Genomic DNA, 25,052 nt, shown 5'->3' on the forward strand with positions numbered 1-25,052 from the left:
AAACGCAGCAGTTTTCATACACCGCAAGAAATGAATGATGGAGTTGGATCACAACGAACGAGAGATGTAAAGGTGGGAGGTTACAGTGCAAAATTTTTCAAGCATTAGCCCATAATTCATCCCATTGGGAACCCAGTAATTTCTGATGATACTATGACATTTACCAGCCAACCACAAGCCAGGCTTTGGTATAAATAGACACACAAAACTCTTGCAATGATGTAAGTCACAACCACTAAATTGTCAGCTATATTCAGAAAAGGCCTCAGTAAACACAATGTCTGGCATCATGCTTTTAGTCACCGAAAATGTGAGGATTTTGCCTGGTCGTGCCAAAAGAACCAAAGTAGTTTGCAAGACAACACAAAGAATCCAGCCACTATGGCTCAGAGTCTTTTGTGTTTTGGCTCCTTTGACAAATAAAAAAATTATGCCAAAGCCAGAATGCCGTACAATATTGACCTGCCACAAATTCACATAGGCAGATGCCCTGAAGCGCAACTAGCTACAGAAAGTGGTTTCCCGAGGAGTGGCTTCCTTCTGCAAGATGGAGATTGTGAGAGATGGGAGATTGTCTTTGATTTCCTGCATGGGGGATGTGGAACCAGTCTCCATGGCAGGGTCGGCCATTGTCAGCGCACCTCATAAAACCCTAATGAAAGGTGGCAGGGACAAGGCATTTGCTTGTGTGTGTGCGCCTGTGTGTGTGTATGTCCTTGCCTCTGTGTTTACGACAACAAAGGGGAAATGAAAGCCCACCACATGCCCTCTTTTTCTAATCTTAGTATAGAAAGTGAAAACCAACAAAAATTGCACCACAGAGGTCTTGGCAGGAGTTAATGGAACTGAACCTGGGATTTTCTTTCAGAACTATAAAAGTTGCATTCACACAGGAAATCCTCATTAAATTGGCCTGAAATTTCAGATGAAATACAGATGAGAACAACAACAACGACATAATCAGAAGGGTTTCCATGGATCACACCTTATATGACTCCTTTAATTTAAAAACACACTCCTGAAAGTTTGAGGTTGGTGAGATTGTTTAAAAATGTTAAAGAAATCTCGTATGCTTACCAAGGCTGCAATTATATAATCAAAAATACAGTAAAAAAAAAAAAAAAAAGAATATTGTGCAATATTATTATAGCTTAAAATGTGTCTCAGTGCAATGCAAGTCACTTCGGATAATAAAAAAAAAATCTGTTTATTACTGTTAATTGAAGTTTATTCATAATGTAGTATCTAATGTCAACATGGTCAAAATGCAAAAATGTACTAGTTATGTAGAATTTACCGTTAACCAGGAATTGTGCAACAATCATGAATGATACATTAGCTTACTGAGGAAGATATGTGCTATTTCTTTTCTAGACAAGATGGGAAACAACTTGCATTGAAGTCTGAAACTAAGCCCTATGGAGTGACCAAATACCAGGTTCTTTTGACTTTTACCAGTAAGTAAACACCTAACAAACTTCAACACCCTAGTACGTGCTTAGCAACACGCTAACAACCAATCTGAACTCTCTACAATCACAGAGCAACACCCTGACAACCACCAACAACAGCTAAACATTGTGCTAGTGAGTTTTACATAGGCAAACAACACTGCTATTTTCTTCAGAAAAATCTAGTTTGTCATTAGCTGATTAAGTGGGTAAATTGTCACATCTAACTTCTTTCCCAGATTTTACCTCACAGAAACTGAATGTAAAAGGTCAAGCATTGCCCACTAACTGTCCAGCCTCTGTCTCCGTGAGCTATGTTTAGAAGTTAACTCGGGGCCACGGTGAGGTCATGACCCACCAGAGCTGAGGGAAGGCAGTACTTACAGCCAGCCTGTGTTTACCCCTATACCGGGTATTATGTTGGTTTGAAGGGTCATATCATGTTACTGCCAACCACTCATTTATCACAGAGCCATGATAAACAACAGACACCATTTGTCAAATACAATATTAGATCTCAAACAGTTTCCTGTGACACAGGAGGGCGGATGCTGGATGAACTTCCTATATGTCACTCTGTGTTTAAAAATAAACATTTAAATGTCTGACACAGACACCTATATCAGAAAATATTGGGAAATATGTGACCTGCTCCAAAGTTTTGAGTGTTCTGAAACCCAGAAACACATTTTGAGTTTTATGCACTGATTGAAAAAGAAAGTGATTTATCTATTGTTTTTCCAAACTGTTGTCCAGATAGCCAGTAATGATATAATAGTGGCTGTCATTAAAACATATTGAGAAAATTACCTCTGATTATTGTAAAAAAAAATTATAAAAAAAATCTGATATCATTTGATTAGGAGACTTCTGCAAATAATTATAATATGTTTAACAATATTTCAAAATGTAACTTGCAGGTAATGTGTTGTTAACAAGCTGTTTTGATGAATGAATATTTTGCAGTTGAAAAACAAGTAACACTAGAGATTATAGATTTCTGTCAGTTGTTCTGTGTCTTACAACCTACCCCCAATGTTCATGCTTTTTCATGCAACTAGTAGTAGGTGCACTAGAAGCAGTTCAAATGTTCTCCCCATTTTTGTGGAGCTGAGCCAATTATCCATCACGTCACCTTAAAGGGGTCATGAACTGCCTTTGTTTTTTATTTTGTACTGTTCTCTGAGGTCCACTTATAATGTTATCAGGATTTTTCCACAAACTGGCACTGCAGAGCATCTTGTTGTCTTCAGAGCCATATTTATCGTTTGGTTTATGCGTAGACTCGCATTCACCTCTCTTGTAAAAACTACATTTGTGAATCGTTGGGCGGGGCTAAACAGGCAGCAATGTAGAAGCAGGCATTGATCTTCCTCTGTGGAGGCGGTGTACATCAAAGTGGCACATTCCACAACCTGTGATTTTGGCAGATTGGCTTCAGTGTAAGCTGTTTTTAGACTAAAGCCTCGTACACACCGGAATGATTATCGAGCACACTTATCACCTACTTTTTCATGCGTATTTTGTGTTCATTTTCACTGGCGATGAGCCTCCCTGACATTAGATGGCGCTTAATGAAAACCAGAAATACCCCGGTACACATCGAATCCTGTTTGATCTGCAATTCCTCTCCATAAAAACTCCCTCTTATTGAGATTTTTGTAGTCGCTGTCGCGTTTGTCATAAAACCTTTTATGTTCAGACACCAATGAGACCAGCAGCTCTAGATTGATCTTGCCTCGATGCATCTTCTTATGGTGCGTTCCAAACGGGATATATCACCCTCCAAAGGGCACTTTGGAGTGAAAACAATCATGGCCGCCATATTGAAGGGTCTGAAGTGCTCAAAACTGAAGTGCTCAAAACTGGCCATTTCAAAAGGGCACTTCGGAATGTAGGATTGAACTGATGGACACTTCGGGCTCCCATGATCATTTGCGCAGATTCTTTGCATGATGACGGCGCCTCTGTGTGGGCACGTGATGATGACCTTAAAAGGCACTTCAAGAAACAGTTGTTTGGTCCCCTACATCCTTCAACCCTTCGAAGCTCTCACTCCGGAGGGTAAACCCTTTGAAGGGATTAGGGCATAGGGATGAGCTCTTCCGAATGGAACGCTGGGTTGGTCTACTTACTTCGTCTTCGTCGTTAGGTATCAGATGTACTTGGCAAGACCGTTTTGTGCTTGAGCGCCACCAAGTTGTGTTTTATTGTAACTTCAGATGCTCCAGGCACGTGAACAAAACCACCAATCTCATTGGTCAGCCGGTTTTTAACGTGGCGCATCATCCTGCTTTCAAGGGAGGTTTTTGAGCCCGTAAGTCACGACTTCAAACCACGACTCACGACTTTGTAGCGTTCCAGGCAAGTCACGCCAACCTTCCTGAGCGCAAGGAATTGTAGCTAGATTTTTAATTTTATTGCAACGTTATATTGTCCTAAAATCAATTTTTCAACGTGTACCACTTGCATAAACACTGCATCCATGGTCAATATTATCCGTAGGGGCTGCCATTGTTGTTTCGCTGGCTATGTGACGTCAGAGCACGGAATTGGGAGTACATCGATCTAGTACGAGTTCACAGGTTGGAAGTCACGGGTTTGACTGCTGTTCCAGTGCACTTTCACGGGTAGAAGGTTGAAAAAACACGGGTTATGGGTTGCCTGGAACGCGGCATCAAACTAACAAAACGAGCCAGAGGCATTTTTTACAAAAATAACGCTTTTACGCCTCGTGTTTTGCACGTCGGGGTGCATACACAAGGCTTAATTTATAGGATGTTTTTATAGTACAATGGCCTCTTATATATCAAAAGATCAAGGGAAGTTTGATTTCTTAGTTCATGACCCCTTTGAACAGCAACATTTATTGTTTGAATTTAGAAATAAAAATTATTTGAAAGCTGCAACTTTTTTGTGAAAAGTATGCGCCTGGCCCAAAGTTAATTTCAGGTCTGTGTTTGTTTATCAGTCTGGCTATTGCGCCATCTACAAACGCAGTTAAAGTTAAGGTGATAAGTAAACTGAAGTTGGGCTCAGGTGGTTGTCCTGTGGGATGTGTTTCCCATACATTTATTTATTTGTGGCACTCACAATATCAAAACTGACCGATTTTCCAAAAGGCTTCATTGAATAAACATGAGCACGTACTGCACATTTAAAAATCAAAACGAGGCGCGGATGTTTTTATATCACTGTATTTCTGAAGGAAGACTATCTTTAATCTAGTCTATTAAATTTTCGATGTCATTTTAATTTCATTTTGCATGTTATATAAAGCAGCGTTTGTGAGCTCAGCGCCCCTTTGTGTACAGCAGTTAATGGGGAAATGGTTTCTCCCACTTTAAAGCACCTCCTGCTGGCAGAGAATGAAAAAGCATTTTCAGTAAGTCTGATTTACACAGCAAACATATTTAATTGTTATCAAAAATAATCTACTCTAGAGGGACTACTTGGCTGTTGTTATTGATTCTATTTGGAAGTCTACCGGAAGTTAAGTTAGGGCCACAAAAGCGCCCATGCGCAGTAACATTTGTTTATGTTGTTGCCGTTGAAACGGTCTATAATCAAGTTTCTCCACAAACGGCTCACTGTGACGCTCGACTGAGAATGATGTCACACAAAGTCAGCACTGTAAATACATAGTAGGCTGATATTTGTTGTACTTTGGGAATGATGGCTGTGTAAGAGCCTACATTCCTAAAGTCTGAGCTGTTAGAAAGGGTAAAGGTAATCTTTTATTGGTCTCACAGCTCTGCGCTGTCTCAAAAATACCCTACAAGCCAGACTGGTTTGACTTTTATGAAGGTGGGATGAATGGCTCAGGTCTCACAACGTAAACACAGACTTCCCTGAGCTGCCGAGAGACTGTAAAGTTTACATGTAACAAGTCAGCCCTACCTCTACCCTTTGAATGAGGCTGAGACTTTAATTCATCATTGAACCTCACATCATAAGACATCCAAGAACAGCTTAATCCTTGTTCATAGAGAGCCATGGGGACAATGGGCGGCAAATATAGACATTAGATGATTCTCCAGTGCTTTGTAAGAAGACAAAAATGAATCCACACAATGAAACTGTGGCAAAAAAGTCTTTCTGGAATGGTCAAATGCTTTTTCTTCCATTTTACAGGTTATTGAACAGATTTACACACTTGTTTTTTTCCTAATGCTCACTGCAGAATGACCTGACAAAATGAATTCAGCTCCATTGCTGAAGGACAGAGAGAGCTAGAGAGCAAAGATAGCGTAAATGGGGTGGGAAACAACAGCCAATCATGTGTCTGGAAGGGAGAGGGACTTTTTTTAGGCCAGGCTGCTGTTTACGCAAACTGAGAGTGTCCGTTCCCCCCCTTGGCACTCACACACTCACACACACCATGTAGGACTTTGTACACTAATACTGAAATCAACACTACTCAGATTTTCTGGAAGCATGTCAATGGCTTTACAACTGTACAGTGCACACAAGCAAACACTCACACTACTGATGTTCCAGCCAGCTGTCTTTCTGTGTTAACCTATCTGCTTTGCACTCCTACAGGAAGTGTGTGTGTGTAAGCATTTAAATATCTGTGGTTTCACTCTGTGCTGATAGGAATGATCTCTCTGCTCATTTTTATTACTGTACAGTATGTGTGTCTACAGGTGTTCCAGCATATATTTGAGTGTGTTTCCACCTCAATTGCAACTATAGATCTACAAGTCTGACTAATGTAATTTTAAATCTTTCAGGTGCAACTTTATTTATCTTGTGATGCGACTATTTCTTGCGATGTGACTTTCTTACAGAACTGGAAAAAAAGAGAGACCCAGGACAGTGGAATGAGAGAGGAAAAAAACAAGGTCCAGAAAGGCATTTAATTTTTAAAGTTGAGCTTCTTTTAACAGGACCACCGCATTTTTAGAATGCTGTGTCATGCACAAGATGCTGCAAAAGATGCAAACGCAAAAGGTCAAAGAGACGTCCAAAGTGCATTAAAATGTAAAAATGCAATCTGTTTGATTGGCCACTTATGCTGCATTACATTCAACTTGGAAAGTGCAACTGAATGCCACTTTGAAGTCCAATTTTAAACTTGGAAACTCTGATTTCACCAGTTACAAGTATTAAACCTGAAAGTGTGAAGTGTGAGTTTGATATTTAATGTCGCTCAGGTGACTCTTCCTTGAAGCTGCTTTATTAAGACTTCCTGGATTTCTACCACTACTGGTATAGTCTCCAGGTCTAAGGTTTCAGCTCTGATCCCATACTTGACTGTGCCTTGATCTTATAACCTAATTCTGGCTTTTGCCCAACCAAATACACCCAGACTCCAATAACCGACCATGCATGAGCAAACTCTTTTTCATTTTACAATGTATAACTCATTTTTATTGCATCCCCACCACCCCCACCCCAGCCCACGGCATGCACCTTATCAGATTACACAGTAATCACTAAACACACATTTATATTCACAATTAAATCACACACATACATACAGAGACAAACTCTTGTGTTGACATAAGCACACACACATACACTCACATATAGTTTAGACCCTAACTAAGCGCACACCATAATTGTATACTTGGCCTTGGGCCTTATAAAACAGCGTAATTCCTTTCCTTGGTCTAGGGCAGAGAAGGGAAAGTACAGAATAATAGCAGAAAAAGATCTGTCAGGGTGTTTCAAACTATTCGCCGGTTCAGTTTGTATCACGGCGCCTTCGTCTTAAGCCTAGTGGCTGAGTTTGCCACCAAAGCTCCATTTGTTGGGAACATTTGACAAACGTTCCCAGGTTTTGAGCGTTGATATAGCGCAGACGCAGCGAGCTGTCAATATGGCGTGCCGGGAGGGCGTGCGATCAAGGCAGAGAACAAAAAGACAGTGAAAAAGGGGACAAAAGAATTCCAGCTATTTTCTAATATAAATTTTGCTTTCAATCTTGCTCTGCCCCACCTGGTAATGCTTTTTTATGGCAGCCTTATAAAATAGCAAGGATGGGAGAAAGTTGATGATGTGCTGTGAAAAGCAAGGCTAAAAGAGTGAATTTAAGGGCGGTAGGTGAGGTTTTGTGAGGCAGAGGATTTAATGTGCTATTTCAGATAAACCATGAGTGTATTGGTGCGCGTGACAAAGACAGACAAGCACGTAGCGGCAAAAGCCAGCAAACAACATTTTACAGAGAAGCCGCGGATTAAACACGGATTAAATTAAATAACCAAGTTCCGATGAAGCAGTTTTATTTAAATGGCTCATGGTTATTCATAAAACAATTACTGCATATTGAACCTTTATAGCCAAGCTGTCAGTTTCAAGATAAAACAACAAAGCACAGCTAACGTCACAACAGATTACGGAGCGGCATTTGTTGGCCGCATCTTGGGAATGTAAATCAAGATAGAGAGTCGGGATGGCAAAAGGCAGAGGGAAAATCAGAGGAGGAGAAAGAGTCAGAAGGTAGACGAGTCAAATCATTGGCAGTGTTTGTTGTTCATTTCAAGCCCATCGCGAGGAATCGAGTTGGACAGAATCCCTTTGATGAAGCGAGAGCTACGACGCCTCAATTTATTTGATGCTGCTTTGATAGTGTCATTCGGCTTTTTGGGTCCCTCTTTTATCCAGGAACATATTCTGCCCATGTGAGCCTTTAGAAGAGCTACAGAAAATCAGGAGGGATGATGAGAGGTGAAAGGAGGAGGCTATACATAATCCATAACTAAAATGTTCAGTCAGTCAGCTCCATCTTTTATAGTAAGTTTTTTTTTTTTCTACCTTTTTATGAATGCAGTACTGCACATTCAGACATGAAGTACTATTCATTTGATATACTGCTTTTTGCATACTCCATAGTATTGAAGTATGCATATTCAGAAAGTTTTTTTTTTTTTTAGATAATTCAGTTATGGTGTTTTTAGGTTTTTCCGATATGTTTTGATCTGTCATCCTAATGCAGCTCAGTAAAAATATGTATATAATATATAGCTTGGATACGGTTTCAAACTACACATATATGTACTGTCATTCAAAAAAGTGATCAGTAACCATTTATAATGTTATAAAAGATTTCTGCTGTTAATAACTGCTGTTCTTTTAAACCTTCTATTCATCCAAGAATCCTGAAAACAAATGTATCACAGCATTCACAAATATATTAAGCAGCATAACTGTTTTTCAATATCGACAAGCACCAAATCAGCATATTAAAATTATTTCTGAATGAGACTGGAGTAATGGCTGCTGAAAATTCGGCTTTGCCATTACAGGAATAAATTAAAATTATATTTGAAAATGTAAAAAAAAAAAAAAAAAAAAAACATTTATTTTAAATTATAATAATATTTCACAATATCATTGTATTTACAGTATTTCATATAAATGCAGCCGGCTGAATTTTTTTTTTTTTTTTTTTTAAACATTAAAAATCTTACCAACTCCAAACTTTTGAATGATAGTATAAAGTAGCTTCCTCAACACTGGTTCTTGCATTGCTTTAGTGGCCATGGATTAGCATTAACATGCACTAAACAGCCAAAACAAGGCTAAATCTGCATTCAGGAGTGCAGCTTGAGGAAACATCTGTTTGCATAACAGGGCCTTTGTTGTTTGCGTGACACTGGAGTGGACTGGTGTTTAGCATGAAGTGAAGTGAAGGAGCTCAGGGTCAATCCCACTTGAGCATGTCGATCCTTCGATGTAAACAAGCAGGCAGCAGCAGCAAAAACTTGGGCAGAATTTGGAGCCAGTAGCCAGCAATCAGCCCACCACAACCCATAAACCAGCTCTAGCTCAACAGCCACCTCATGTTTAGGTCATTACCACCTGTAATGTATTTTACAAGTAGCAATTTCACCATGATTTGAGGTACTCAATGGATTGGAAAGTTATAAAACACACAGTTTTATACATTTGACCCTAAATAATGAATCTGGTCAATCAGCATTTAGTCAGCTAAGGTGAGTTAAGGGAGATCCAATTATAAGGCTTGTAAAGTTTAATATCACAGCTGCACAAACTACTGTACACCTGCAGTTCAGACTGCAAATAAACAGTCGCACTATTACTCAAATAGCATAACGCCCTTTCAGAAAATGAAAATGACCTGTTTAAATGTGATCCTTGTTTTTAATTAAACAGCCATTTAAAACAGGCCATTGTTTTTCTGTACACCGTAGGTTTTCCAATAGCTGTGTGATTTAAGGCCTCAGTCGTTCCACGGGAAATGGAACTAAACTTTGGGGTACGGCTAATGCGGAGCAAAGAATAAAAGATTAATGTTGTCATTAAATTTGAGGTTTGGCTCATTAGCCCTTCGACGCTGATGCATGTAATCCAGTATAGTGCTAATTAAGTCATAATTATTTTGATCGCTTGTTTTTAATTAGTCAGATGAAACAAAGCTAGTCCAAAGTAGCCTACTGGCTGATTCAGTATTGGTCCATGAATCAATTCTCTGGCAGTCTTTCTCGCTGAAAAGCCTTGTGGAGAAGAAGCTTGCTAATCTGTCCATACACCGAGAAAGACAGAGGGAAAGATGGCAGGAGATAAATAAGCTTGTTTGGAAGTGAGAGAGAAAGATGTTGAGATAAAGCAAATGAGAAAAAGACAGGGAATGTTTGGATGAGCAGCCACTAGCCAGAACTGAGCCCTCATGGTGCAGCCATTTTGAGAGAGCATTTAGCTCCGTCCAAAATGGCACCCTAAACTCTCGCGGTCTTCCTCTGAGTCCGCACTTTCGTGAAGTAATGCCGCTTTGACTGCTGGGTAGAAGTCTGCTGCGGAGCTCGCACCAGTGCAGATTGAGGGTACATAATGGCAGCAAAGGGGGCGCTCACGAGCACCATTCGTAACGCTAAAATGACAAATGGGACAACATACGGTCTTGTGGACTTAATGGACATGCGCACACAGAGGCCATTGTAAGTCCATAAGAAGTGCACATGAAGTGTTCCATTTGGGACAGGGCCTAACAGTCACAAACCTGTTTTAGGGCTCGTCCACTCACTCATCAGAATCTTCGGTAATCCTCGGCAAACTTCGCCAGTCGGTTGAACCGGCTCAATCGGTTCTTTTTGAGTTAGACGTGCTACTTTGGCTGTGCGTCCTGCGTCATCAAACCATAACTAAAGTTTGATTTGTGAACCGGCTCGAATGGTTACTTCATGAAAACCGTCTCAAAAGAACGATTCGTTCAAGAACCGAACATCACTAGTATGAAATTAAAATCTTTTCAGTTGGTTTTGGATGTGTTTGAATGATATTATTTGGACTGTTTATTTAGTATGATTTTTGTAGAAGGATGTTTTGTGTTATCTGGTGGATTATGGTCCTTGAGATGAAGAGGGTGGAGGAAGCTCTTCAACCCATTATTCGAGTATCACCTTTATACGGATCTTTTATGCACTTTGAGTACAGCAGGCTTATGGATAAAGACTGTCAATTGGCTGGAAGATGTACTGGACATTGTGAGAACTTGAATGCAATTCAAATAAGACTTTATTTACTGTACTCCTTTACACTTAATTCATCATTCATGGATATTGATCGGTCTTGAATTTTATTTACATTTTTGTTCTTTTTGTGTGTTTTGATTTGGTGTGAATAATTTGGATGAAATGTCAAAATGAAATAACTATTGTTATGCTTACTTGAATGTTTTTTTTTTTTACTAAATATAAATTACCAATATTGCATGCATTCAATGAGAGTCTCTGATTTATGTTTATGCTTTGTTAAACGGATTATGTTATTGCAGTAGGTTTCCTTTTATAAATAAGTTGTATGACTGGTTTTGGGTTTAGTTAAATCAGAAACGGTTATAGTGTGTTTGGATGTCCCTTATTTTAGAGATGCAGGCACACATGTGTGCTTCAGATAAGAGCAAGAGAGAGACTAGGAAGGAGCAAATTTCATGGTTGAGCTCACTATCTCCACATCACTTTGCCACAGCTGTTATCCTCTCATAAATTGCATAGAGTCATCTGTCATGTGTCACAACAGCCTGTGAGAGCTGGAGCCCTTCTTGTTGTGATGTTAGGAAAGTCTGTGCTACTAGAGCTTTCTGCTGGCATCGGGTGCACTGGTCAGCTGAGGCAGAGCTGCAGACAATGATGGATTATGGGCCAGGTCAATGCTGTCGGGGGCTTGAGCTGAGGAGCTTGCAGTGGAAACGAGGTGCTGCTAATGTGAGCCTGATAAACATCAGGCTCCAAGACTATTAGTGAAGAAATGGTAGACGCAATTTATTATAAATTATATTAACATGATCACAGATTTGCTTAGTAGTGTTACACTCAAAAAATAAATTCATTAACTTTTTTTGTCAAGTTTTTACACACAATTTAATTTAGTTGAATCAACACAATTTAGTTGGTTTAAGTAAAATTAATTTAATCTAGTATGTTCAAGTTTATTATGTTTGTCAAAATAAATTTTCTTACATGGGACCAAATCTTTTTTTCAATTATTATATTATTGTAAATATTATATAACTATTTTTAAAAAAAGAAAAATATTATTTTAATTTTACAATTATTTATTAATGAAGTTAAATTATTAAGTTACACAAAAATGCAATTAATGAATCATGTTTTATTTTATTGCAGTTTATTTTAATTTAATTAATTTAATAAAAAATTAATTTAATTGTATTTATTTTAAATATTTTGAAAATTTACAATTAAGTTACACAAAACAAACAAAAAATGCACTTGATGAATCCTGATTTAGATTTACAATTTTCATTACAAATTACATTAACATGATCTGTATCACAAATTGATTTAAATGAATAACATACAGGTAGTGTACAATCATAAATATTTACTTTTCATTTTACAGTATGTCACAACTCAAAATTATTTCAATTAATATTATTTTAAATTATTTTTGTTATTTTAAATAATTTTAAAATGAAAACTTTATTAAGTTACACAAAAAAACGCACTTGATGAATCCTGGTTTAGTGAACACAGTTTTCATTACAAATTACATTAACATGATCTGCGTCACAAAATTTGTTTAAATTAACATACAAGTAGTGTACAATCGTACAGGTTAACTTTTTATTTTAGAGTATGCCTTAAAATGATAAAAAAAAAAAAATAATTAAGTTGTTCTTGATGAATCACAGTTAAGGGTATATTTGCATTTTTCTAATATATATCTATCTTTTTTTCGAAAAGCTCCAAAGTGAAAAGGGTCTTCCAAGTTCCAATACAGTACTTTTTTAAAGGGACATACAAAACTGTGTCAGAGTTACACATTTAATACCTGAATTTCATAGCGGTTATTAACATGTTTTTTCAAGGACCATAAAATAAACCCTTTCTTTCTCAATAAATCTGGCTGTGCACATCAGGCTCGTGTGTGTGTGTGTGTGTAAGCAGCTGTGACATGCTGTCACTGTACACACAGCTTTTTGTACTGGATTAAATACCCAGGCTGACAAACTGCTATAAGACCACTTTCTGTCCCTCTCTGCGGGAGAGAGAGTGTGTGTGATGGGGTGGTCAGCCAAACCACCTGTTAGTGTCCTGAAAATCACTGCTACTACACCAGTTAACCATCCACTTTGCCTTCAAGCAATTCACACAAACACGGTCAGCAGCAAAATTGTCCCCGACTGTGCAAAACACACTCACATGCACTCAAATCACCACCTGTCTGTGAAAACAGCAACCTATAAACCTGTGTGTGCATTTGTGAAGGGTTGCAAGGGACTAATAAAAGTGAAGGATCACGTCACACATTGTTTTTCCCAGAAACCAACAATTTTCAGAGACCTTCAGAGTAGCTCTTAGTCGGTACGCTCTAATTTGAAGGTGACTGTAGTGGTCAGGTGGTCTTCTGTGCTGTGTGTGTTTGTGAGTGTATGATATTTTTTAAAAGCAGGACGAAGGCTGAATAGCTTCACACATGTAGCAATGTGAATATGAGAGCATCATGTAATCCAGCTTAGTTGACTGCTGATTTACGTAATGTGTTTTTGAGACCCCTTTCATTTTCACTTCTCCTGATTTTTCATCTCTTGTATCTCTTTCAACTGTCAGCATAATTGGGATGAATGTTTCACATACACTACTGTTCAAACCCTTCAGGTCAGAAATATATATATAAAAAAAGAAATTAATACTTTTATTGAGCAAGGATGAATTAAATTGATCAAAAATGACAGTAAAGACATTTATAATCTTACAAAAGATTTCAATTTCAAATAAATGCTGTTCTTTTGAACTAGGGCTGTCACGATATTAGATTTTTCATATCACGGTTATTGTGGCCATAAGAATTCACGATTTTGATATATTGTGATATCTATAGAAACCTTGTGGGGGGGAAGATATCAGTCAAATTATTTTTTACTTTGTTTATCAGGTTTTTCTTTTTCACCCAACGAACATAAGGATACTAATAAACGCAGGGCACAAGACTCTGGCTTTCTCCGTCTTCTTTGAAGCTCCTATGATATAACAAGAGAGAAAATACTGTCAAGTTCAACAGAATGATGAATAAATATTAATAACACTTTACAATAAGATGTCATTTGTTAACATTAATGTATTAACTAACATGAACAATGAACAATTAATTTATTACACAATTTATTAATCTTTGTTAATGTTAATAAAAATCGTTCATCGTTCATGTTAGTTCATAATGTTTACAAACACAACTTGTGATTTTAATAATGCATAAGTAAATGCTGAAATTAATATGAACTAATATTAATAAATGCTGTGGAAATAGTGTTCATTATTATTTAAGTTATTTATATATGTTAACTAAGGTAAGAATGACCACAGATGAGGCATTAAGTGCATGGCACTGAGACCAACTTAACATTTTACAAGTTTAATCTAGCAATGTGGTTGCTCAGTTTTTCAAGATCAGTTTTAATCGTGTAACTGTTAATAGATTTGAACAAAGACAGTGTTACTAGGCACAGGCCATATTAATTGCAAAAACAAAAATAAGACGAGTAAAGAAAACGCGGTACTTATTAAAATAATCACCTTTTACTTAAATATATGAACACAGAAAACCGCTGTTAACAGGTTAATATAACGTTTCCCATTCTATGACTAGTAAAATAATGGCAACTTACTCTGATGAACAGTAGCTGCAAGTGCTGCTCTTCTTCTTGTGTGACAGGTGTCAGCGTTAAGGCACAATACTGCCACCTGGGAGCTCAACCAGGTACTGGCACTGGAGTATTTACATGTGGTGTTATCATAAGAGAGCAGTTCATTTTAAATAATGCGGTATATCGTCACACACTAAATTATAGTGATAATTGTTGCTTTGAATATCACGGTTATCGTCAATACCGTTATATCGCGACAACCCTATTTTGAACTTTCATCAAAGAATCCTGAAAATATATATATATATCTATATAATATATATATATATATATATATATATATATATATATATATATATATATATATATATATCATGGTTTTTGCAAAAATATTAAGCAGACCGTTTAACAACATTGCCAATAATAGGAAATATTTCTTAAGCTGAAGGATCATGTGACACTGAAGACTGGAGCAATGATAATGAAAATTCAACTTTACCATCAAAGTTTTCTCATTTTATATATTTTCACAACAATACTGATTTATAATATTTTAAATCAAATAAATGCAGCCTTCGTTAGCATAAGAAAGTTATTTCAGAAACATTTAAAAATCTTAAAGAACAGTAGTGTAATATTTCTAAAGTTATATCCGAACTGATTGCACTGTATTTTATGCATCATTATCTTTTATTCTCAACTCTTGATTCATTTTAAATTAATTTTTAAATCATTCATTATTTATTGCTGTGATTACTTTTATGATTATTTTAATTATTTTTATGTAAAGCACTTTGAATTGTGTATGAAATGTGCTGTATTAATATACTTGCCTTCCCCAAAGTTTCAATATAGGCAAACAAAACAGTGACTAATAATAATAATAATAATAATAATAATAATAATAATAATAAATATATATATATTATATATATATATATATATATATATATGACAATTTTGACATCTCTTCTACTCTGAAATGACTTTAGAGCATTTTCACTAGTAATAGAACTATTTGCTACAGTTTGCTATATAAAAATCATGGTAAAAGTGTTTTCACCTTCTGCTGAAACAAACATAAAAACATAATATGAAATCATAAAAAGTGTTTCATTTCCTGAAAGGATGATGTCATAACAGAATTATTTGATTTATGTAATAGTTAGTCTGTAGGGTTAGTCTTGGATATACAACTTTCAATCTTTATAATTTCAGCATTATTCAAAATGTATAAAGAGAGAGAGAGAGAATCCTAATTATATTTGTTCAGTTTTAAGTAACATAGGGACACGTGGTTTTTCCTGAAATTTTCTCTTGCATTTTAAAATTTATGAAGGAAAAATGTGCCTTGGTTTCAGCCTCACCTTGCGGTGACTAAATTCATTCTTGCGTTTAGACTCCTGTTGGTTCATGTCTTTTTTCCGGGGCGAGACTGTGGTCACTGAGTCAGTCCAGGGTGAGGATCTGGCCCTGCCTCATACAGTTTAAACATTAATCACATGGATTAATCTTTATTTGAGTTAACTGTTTAGTACGCTTGTTCGTGTGTGGGCCAGAGTATGTGAGATAAGAGGAACAAAAAGAGCAGCACAGTATTAATGAAAAGAAATCCCTTTAGATTAGATGCATTCTCAGTATGTGATAATCTGTCCAATTCCTGAGAACCCCTTTTTAATTCTTTTGAGAGTGTGACTCTGACACACAAACAGACACTGAGATTGGCTCCCTAAACACTGTATGCGAGTGGAGAATAAATTAGTGGAAATCATTCAGTGACATCAGTGTGGGAATTCATGGAATTGAAGACAATTTCACCTCAATAACATTTGAGCACAAAAACACATTCGACTCATGAAACGTAGTGGTAACATATATAATGAAAGGCAGTGTTGTTTTGGTCCTCACTGACCCCCACTGACTGTATATACTAATGTAGTTTTTAAAATATCTTAATTTGTGTTCCACAGTAGAAAGTCAGTCATACAGGTTTGGAACAACATGAGGGTGAGCAAACAATGACAATTAAAATTTTCAGGTGACTTTGATTCACTTCACTTTGATTGTACATTACAATTTCTACATATTTTCACATTTTAATCATCATTGCCATCATCCAAGTTTAATAATAAATGTAATTTTTAGCAAATTTTTCATTATATTTTAAAAATTTATTTATTTTCAAAATATATATTCATTTTCATACTGTACTTTATAATGGTGTGACACCTACATTCACATAGCAATTGATTTTAATTGTTAGCATTTTATATTAGCTATATCATGAAAATAATGATCAGTTTAGCATGGATTTTAATACTGGCACATTACACACACTTAATCTTTGCTTGCAACCATCAGTGTAGTAGAGTAACCTGCCATTTGTCTTATATAAATAAATAAATAATATATATATATTATATATTTAGTATATATACCATTTACCTGCTTCCCTTCTAAATGAATCATTAGTAATATTTCCTTTGAAACACACAAACATTCAGGTAAAATGAAAATAAAATGAATCCACCCACACATGAAACACTGTCTGCCACAGCTTCAGATGGGAGGATTTTAGTCTTGTTACAAAAAGAACTATTATGTGAATTCAAAGCAATTACATTTTTTTTTTCTATCAAAATTGCAATAATACGAAGCATTATGCAGTTCTGATTCTCAGGGCACTTCAGGTGACTCTATAATGTGACATTCAGTCACTGACATTTAATTGTATGGGTTTGATTTTCTATCCAGTGGGGCTGTGTGGTCCCTATAATGGGGTGAGTGGAGTCACCAAGCTCTCTCTTCATTAAAAAGTGCTTCGTTCTAAGAGAATGGATAAAGATGAATTAAAGGACAAAAACACGGATGGAAGAGAGATAGAGAGAGATGACAAAGGGAGACAGCGGGGATGAGAGAATGAGAAAGGAATCGTGAGGAACTATATGAAGAACTTCACTCTAATACCAGTGTGTATTCTCCTAATACCAAGGTGCATCAGGGCAAATCAGAGAGAGAGAGCAATAAAGGTTTGCGTGTCCCCTGTAGAGTTGAGTTTAGTGTGTGGTTTTGGTATATGAAATCCCAAGAATCCGTGAGGTTTGGCTTTGAAATTATTTTTCAGACTAGTAAGTCCATTTTTGTGGTCTGTCGATGTGTATGCAGGGATTTTGTATTTACTTTTTATACAATGCAGTCCTTTTAGTCTCTTGTGGAAAGTGACAGGAAGTTATTGTTGAAAAAGACTGGGATGGGATCATGACACATCACAGGCTAGACTTCAACCCGTGTCATCAAAATGAGCACCATGACTCAACATTTTGACTAATGTGTATAACATCACTGTTTAAAATTGTAATTGTGTAATTTATATGTACTTTTAAATAGTTGTGAAATAAACTCTTTAAAAAATCTTAAATCTTAGGGCACAAGGAATTTTCCGCATTGATCCTTTACAGGTGTTTTACCATTTTAAGTTTTGTATTGCATTTCATTGTGTTTTAGATTTTATGGAAATGTCTGTAAAATTAATGGATGATGTCCTGGCTGAAGATTACAATAATATTCTCTAATAGAAAACAACTGAAACAAGTTCAAAACTGTTCTTTTGTGACATAGCGTAAGCGCCAGTGAGAAGTGACAAACGTGGAAGCATGTCCATGGAGCCATATGGAGCACTTTTTATGATGGATGTATGCATTTTTTTGGGCTTTAAAATCTCTACCCCAATTCACTGCCATTATAAAAGCTTGGAAGAGCCAGGACATTTTTAATATAACTTTGACTGTATTTGTCTGAAAGAAGAAAGTCACATACACCTAGGATGGCTTGAGGGTGAGTATATCATGGGGTGATTTTCATTTTTGAGTGAACTATCCCTTTAAGTCCTTTCAACTGAAATGCTGAAGGAAAAAAATAGGGAACAAATAAGTCTTATTGCATAAGTTGTAGTTGCGTAGTTGTGTTCCTAGTAGAGTATTATATATTTGGAGAGTGATTATCTGGTATAAGGGAACTGTGCGGGCTGCGGCGCAAAATTTAATATATTTAATAGCTGACCATATAATCTGTTAAGGTTGAACAGACGTGTTACACAATCAGTGGTCCTTTTGAATCATATTTTTCACAGTTTATTTACATCATTGTCATGTAGAGATTAGAGTTTAGATCTTATGTTATAGTTATTCTTCCCATTACATTAGTCTCGTGTGGTTGTACCATTGAAATCATAACTGTTAAATGTATTTCACAAATGAATGTTCGCCTTAATCAGTTTTTTTTTTTTCTAATCTGGATGTGTACTGTTAAATAAAACTAGTCAAAGGTCAGATTTGCCATTAGCGCTCATAAGACACACACAGGCATGCAAAATTGCGCCTAGTAAAATTCAAGTGGCTGTTTGTAGCAGCCCATAAAAAGACACTTGGCCATTAGCACCAAATTATGCAGCAAGAGAGTGCTGGGCGACGCGGCCCCTCCTCTCCATTCCAGCAGAACGTCTGGGGCCAGTAGAACAGGAAACGCATTAAGGAAACCAAAGCTAAATCCTGCTGTTTGTGCACGTTTTTCTCTGGCTCTCTTAGACTATACATAGCACATCTATGTTAAGTCATTAGAGTAAAGTCTGCCTGGGACCCTAGGAGCTGATGGGAGCCTTTCTTGAGGTTTTACAACATCTGGGGGTCTCATTTCCTCACATGTGCACATAAACAGTCAGCGCAGTTGGCTTTCAAGTGGCTTAAGTGATGACATCGCTGTCAGGCTATAAAACACTTAGTGACTTCAGAGCGTAGGAGGGATTATCGTGGGATTTTGTCATATTAAGTTTGACGTTGGTTAGATGTTATTTTGTCAGTTTTAAGATGATCATCTGCACTTCAGTGATCAAGCAAATGTTTTCATCCCAACTTTTGCTCATCAGATGTGGGAACAACTCTGTGACCCCAGATTTTAATTTTGTTGCATAGTCAAATTATAGTGATTAAAAATGGACAAATCTGGCCTGGTTAGATCAAATTAAAGATGATACTTAAAGAAAATATTATATAATGATTTAAATTTAGTACATACACACACACACACACACACACACACACATATATAGACAGACAGACATACATACATACATACGAGTGTGTGTGTGCACAACTACACATCTGATATAACATTTCAGTTTCAATAATATAATGCACACATATTAATGCTGATGTTATTGTGGAAACACTCATGAGGCTTTTTCTGAGGTAATGAAATATTCAGATTCATCTTGAGGTAAAGACTAATATCTAATGCTCACAAACAGGTTCAATATTGAACTCATAGGCATCAAAGACATCTAATGTTCTTCAAAAGCAATATGCCATGTATGCGTTAACATATCAGCGTGAGACATACAAGGTGTTGATGCATTTTTGATTAAGCTCAAAGGTGCGAAAAGCTTTCATGAAGAAAGGCATAGAAAATACAAAGCAACCTGGAACATTATTCACTTTCCCGGTGGGAAACAAGATTGAGGAGATACCCAACGCTCTCGGAGGATTCCTGAAGAAGAGAGTGTTTTCTCACTTCACTTCAAAACAACTTCTGTTGCCTTAGATATTATGTACTGAATATACTTTAAAGAAGGATCCTTTTGAGAAAATCACCTTGGTACACAAAATCCCTAGCTGCTTGACCACAGATATTACCAATTTATTTTTTTCTGCCTGTTAATTTTGTTTTTGACGAAACTGACAATAGATGTTGTTGTTGGCTTTCAAAACTGTGAGCTATAACAAGTTAGTAATATTAGTTTAATCCATACAGGAAGATGAACAATTTTAGCGCCACACCTGTAATGATCTCATCAATGACTGACGTAAATCAAAAGCTGTGAAACACGTTTGTGACTAACAGAAACACTGATTATCCTGAGGTCCCACATTTTTCAAACCTCTCTTTGTGACTATACACACATCACAGATGTGTCTGCACTTGTTAGAATGAGTGTTAATGTGATATTCTGAAACGCTGATTAGACGTTGTCTACCTAGCAAACCTTAAAATGAATTGTATGGAGAAGGACTGACAATTCACAAAGAGAGATGCTGGTTGGATGAGGTCCAAATTAAAGTCTAAGCACGTTGAAAGACAGGTCATATATTGAGATAGTGAAGAAAATCAAGAGTAGAGACAGATAAGCAAATCCATCCTCAAGGTTTTCAGTGTCATTTGAAGGAAAGGTACATAAGAACTAGAAGCCTCAAGGGCATTTCAATAGCTCGAAAAAAGTACTTAGCATTTCAGGAATGGGTTGATACTTTGTGACTTTTCATAATCTTATAAGAACTGACTATAAACGTAATTTCAACTTGATAACACGCATAAAACTTTCTGCATGAAAATTGTTACATTACTTCTGTTTGGAGTCTCAGAAACCCTAGGCACAAAACATGAATAAATGCAATACATTTTTACGTGTGAAGATTTTCTGATTGGCTATACGCACCGCAGAAGTACACACCAGTTATTTATATAAATTTATATTGCTGTATTTTTCTTTTACAGTGGAAAATAAAAAAATATATATAACTACTCCATAAAAATTAATTACTTTTTTTTATTTACAGAATATTTAATACAAGATTCTCTTATTTTTAATTCAATATTTTTGTATAAATAATAATAATAATAATAATAATAATAATAATAATATTATTAATATATATATATATATATATATATGATATATATATATAATATATATATATATATATATATATATATATATATATATATATATATATATATATACACACACAAAAAAAAAACTACTACTCCAAAAGTATTAATTTATTATTTATTTATTGAATTATTCTTAAAACATTTGTTTATCCCCAACGTAGCAGCTAGTAAACTAATCCTGGAATTCAACTTTGAATACATTTTATGGAAACTTTTTCGGATCAATCATTCATTCAAAGATCCAGACCCTTTAAATTGCCTCATGAAGCCACACAATAATGGCTGAGTCGGAAGGAGGGAAAATCATTGAGGCTGGATTTTATCTAGTCTGAAACCCTTTAAGATAGCTTTCTCTCCACATGCTGTCTGCACCAGAGAAGACCTGATCCCTGCTGTTATTGATGCACTGTTCTGTGACCTGCTTTTTTCCCACTAGCATTATCCACGCAAATGATCACAGCTACCTGTGGCTTGAGGTTAAAGGACAACATATTGCAATCGCAGCCAAACAGATCAATGCAGCAGACCAAACCGGACCTGATAGTTAACAGATTGCCTGACGCTACTGACACCAGTTGCTGGAATTATGACTGTTAAATCTTTGTTTCAAACACAAGCCACCAACAGTATCGTCCAAAAAAAAAAAAAGTGATATAAAATATTAAAACTGCATATTTCTACTTTAACAAGTAAAAACATCTGTAAACAACCCATTTGTAGGGAGGATTTACTCTTAGTCACTTGTGTTTTTATTGACTGAAAAGTAGCCAAGAAAGAAAAAGAGATGCATACAAGAATCTACTCATCCAAGTGTAAATGTATCTCTTTTATTCAGGCCTCAAGCATAAACTTCTATCCTCCAAAATGAGACAATGCAACCATACAGTTTAGGAGCCCTACAAAGCACATTTGAGTGAGCGAACATGGATGAGACATGAATGGAGCGACTGTAATTAAGACTCAAACAATAATTGCCATATAGGCATATTAGCATATATGGCTCAATGGCTACGTTTCCATGCAACCAAATAATTTGTAATCGGATTAATCGGACTGAAAAGCCTTCATGTAAACACCTTAATCGATCTGATTGAGCTCGATCGGAATGAAATTTAGATTGGATTGAAGGGGGTGGTTTTTTCCTCTTCTAATGTGAGGAAAGGGGTCATATGATGCGATTTAAATTTTTCCTTTCTCTTTGGAGTGTTACAAGCTCTTGGTGCATAAAGAAGATCTGTAAAGTTGCAAAGACTAAACTCTCAAATCCAAAGAGATATTCTTTATAGAAGTTAAGACTTGTCCACTCACCCTAAAATGGCTTGTTCTAACACGTCCCCACATCTCTATGTCACTATGTTGGAAGATTTGCCCAAATGTTCACAGAAATAAAGGCGTACCTTTTATTCTCGCTGTTGCCGCTTGCGCCATTTCATGGAGAAGCTATGTGTTTCATTGTGAAAGTGAAACTACTTTGGTTAGCCTTCCAAAAGAGCATGATATCCGCTTCGTCATGCCTAGAGCTGATTCGTGCTGGTCGCTGAGGAAAAACATCAACTTCGCACTCACCGTGGACGAAGCGGAGTCCAGCCCGGGGTCATCACATGTGGTTGCTCCAAGCCCCGGCTGCTCCTTCGTCGAATCCGTGGGCCGTTCCTTACTCAAGCCCCCGGCTGTTCCTCACTGAAGCCGTGGGCCGTTCCTTACTCAAGCCCCCGGCTGTTCCTCACTGAAGCCGTGGGCCGTTCCTTACTCAAGCCCCCAGCTGTTCCTCACTCTTTGCAAGGTATGTAACTAGGTTTACATATGTAAAGGATTTGCCACTGATGATTCAAACGTGAATTTTGAGCAGTGTAGAGTAGCACTTGTTGTTTGTCGTTTCTCCGATCACAAATGCAGACATGGCTTTATGTTTACACGGCGCGATATGCAACGCAACACGTAAAAAGACAGTATAAGTCATTATAATCAGTAATTATATCCCCACTGGATGCAACAACTGCCTCATTTGTAATGGGTTTATTGTTTTTGTCCTGTCATGCCGGTGTTGTGACCGGGACATGCCATAACAGTATATGTTGAGGTGCGTAAAATTTTCTGTCAGACACTTGAAACATTCATCCAATCACAACGCCCTGGACAGCTGGCCAATCAGAGCACACCTCGCTTTACAGGCCAAAGAGCTTTGTAAAAAAATGATGCGTTTCAGAAGGCGGGGCATAGAGGAGAAACAACAATGTACATCATGTGGAAAATAATTTGTTTTTTGAACCTCATAAACCGCATAAACATTTCATTACACAAAATAATGTTCTTTTTAGCAGCATCATATGACCCCTTTAAGAGTGCATGTAAACACTCGATCGGATTGAACACGAAACTGAAAGGACTGCGCATGTGCAATGACGCAGAAATAACATAATGGAGGATTTTGTATGGACTTCTGTCATTTAAAATAATAAACAAACAAACAAATTAATTAATCACTCATGTTGTTTAATCAGGTAAAAAGTAATGAGATCAATATGTCAATGTGTGTGTGTGTGTGTGTTTGTGTTTTAGTAAAATTCTTTTACATATATCATGAATGAATAATTCATAAATGGTGGGGGGGGGGGTTATCACACCACATTTTACAACCTGAACTAACCAAAATAATAATAATAATAATTAACTGTACTAAAAAACACTTATATTAAAGAAAATTATATAGGATCCATAAATTAAATTGTAGGAATATGTATATCTTAATCTTGAGACGTATATATTTAGCATAAATACACCGCATGGCAATCGGGAAAGTTAAAAGGAATGCAGTAAAGAGAGAAGGCTGATAGGGTGCGTGGTCTCTGAAAATTGCCCACAGGCTCACTTTGTTGAGATAACAGAATGCTGTCACCGGGGGCAACGACGGCCACGGAAGTCGGATTACAGTGTTGATTGTGAGTGAGAGCGCGCGAGTGTTTGCATGTGCGCATGGCGAATTCCCGGTTCCCCTGCTCACCTGCAATCTGTGCCACAGGCATCAAAGTCGCGCTGGTAACCAGACGAGACCATCGTGCTTAATTAAATCAAGGAACGAGTCATATTGCAGACAGGAACGCCGGAGATGCTGTACGTCTGAAGAGAACACGCCCTACACGCCTTTCCTCACACACAGAGGGTAAAGGAACAAAGACGCATCTGTGTGGAATTAGCTTTACTAGGTTGGCCAATCAAATTGTACCCAATTGGCGGTAACTCCACCCATTTTAAAACTGAGAACCCGGGTGGGGATTTAGTTCATGTCTGTCTTGAGATTATTTTGTTTGCATTTATGCATAAAAATACATTTATACATAAAGTTATATATTTTATTGTTGTTCAACTATCTTAATTTAACTGAGGCCTAGTCCTGTCTTAAACTAAGCCCCGTTTGTGAAACCGAGCCTAAATTTATTAGTAATATGTATAGCTTTATTACTAAATATATTTTAATTGTATTTCAATATATTTAGTAATAAAGCTATACATATTACTAATAAATTTAGGCTCGGTTTCACAAACGGAGCTTAGTTTAAGACAGGACTAGGCCTCAGTTAAATTAAGATAGTTGAACAACTTTTACAAAAAATGCCTTAGAAGAAAACATTACAGGTGTACATCTTGACACAGAACAATGACACTCACACATTTTAAGATATGTCAGAGCAGGATATTTTCAGTTGAGATAGCTCAAACATGCATTTTAGTCTGGGACTAGCTTATTTTTGTAATATACACACACACATTTCTTAAATATGTAAAGTATATCAAAAATATATTTACAT

At 36.7% G+C, this 25,052-nt stretch overlaps 1 protein-coding gene across 1 annotated transcript in view; it reads right to left on the minus strand.

Annotated features, from left to right (window-relative positions):
- Positions 1–24,352, minus strand: part of LOC109094683 (angiopoietin-1) — a 141,725-nt gene extending 117,373 nt beyond the window's left edge. The window contains exon 1 of the mRNA XM_042744741.1: positions 24,248–24,352. The gene's annotated coding sequence lies outside the window, so the exon portion shown is untranslated. The remainder of the gene's footprint in view (positions 1–24,247) is intronic.
- Positions 24,353–25,052: the final 700 nt, after the last annotated feature.

Source organism: Cyprinus carpio, chromosome B19, assembly GCF_018340385.1.
Source record: "Cyprinus carpio isolate SPL01 chromosome B19, ASM1834038v1, whole genome shotgun sequence".
NCBI lineage: Eukaryota > Metazoa > Chordata > Actinopteri > Cypriniformes > Cyprinidae > Cyprinus > Cyprinus carpio.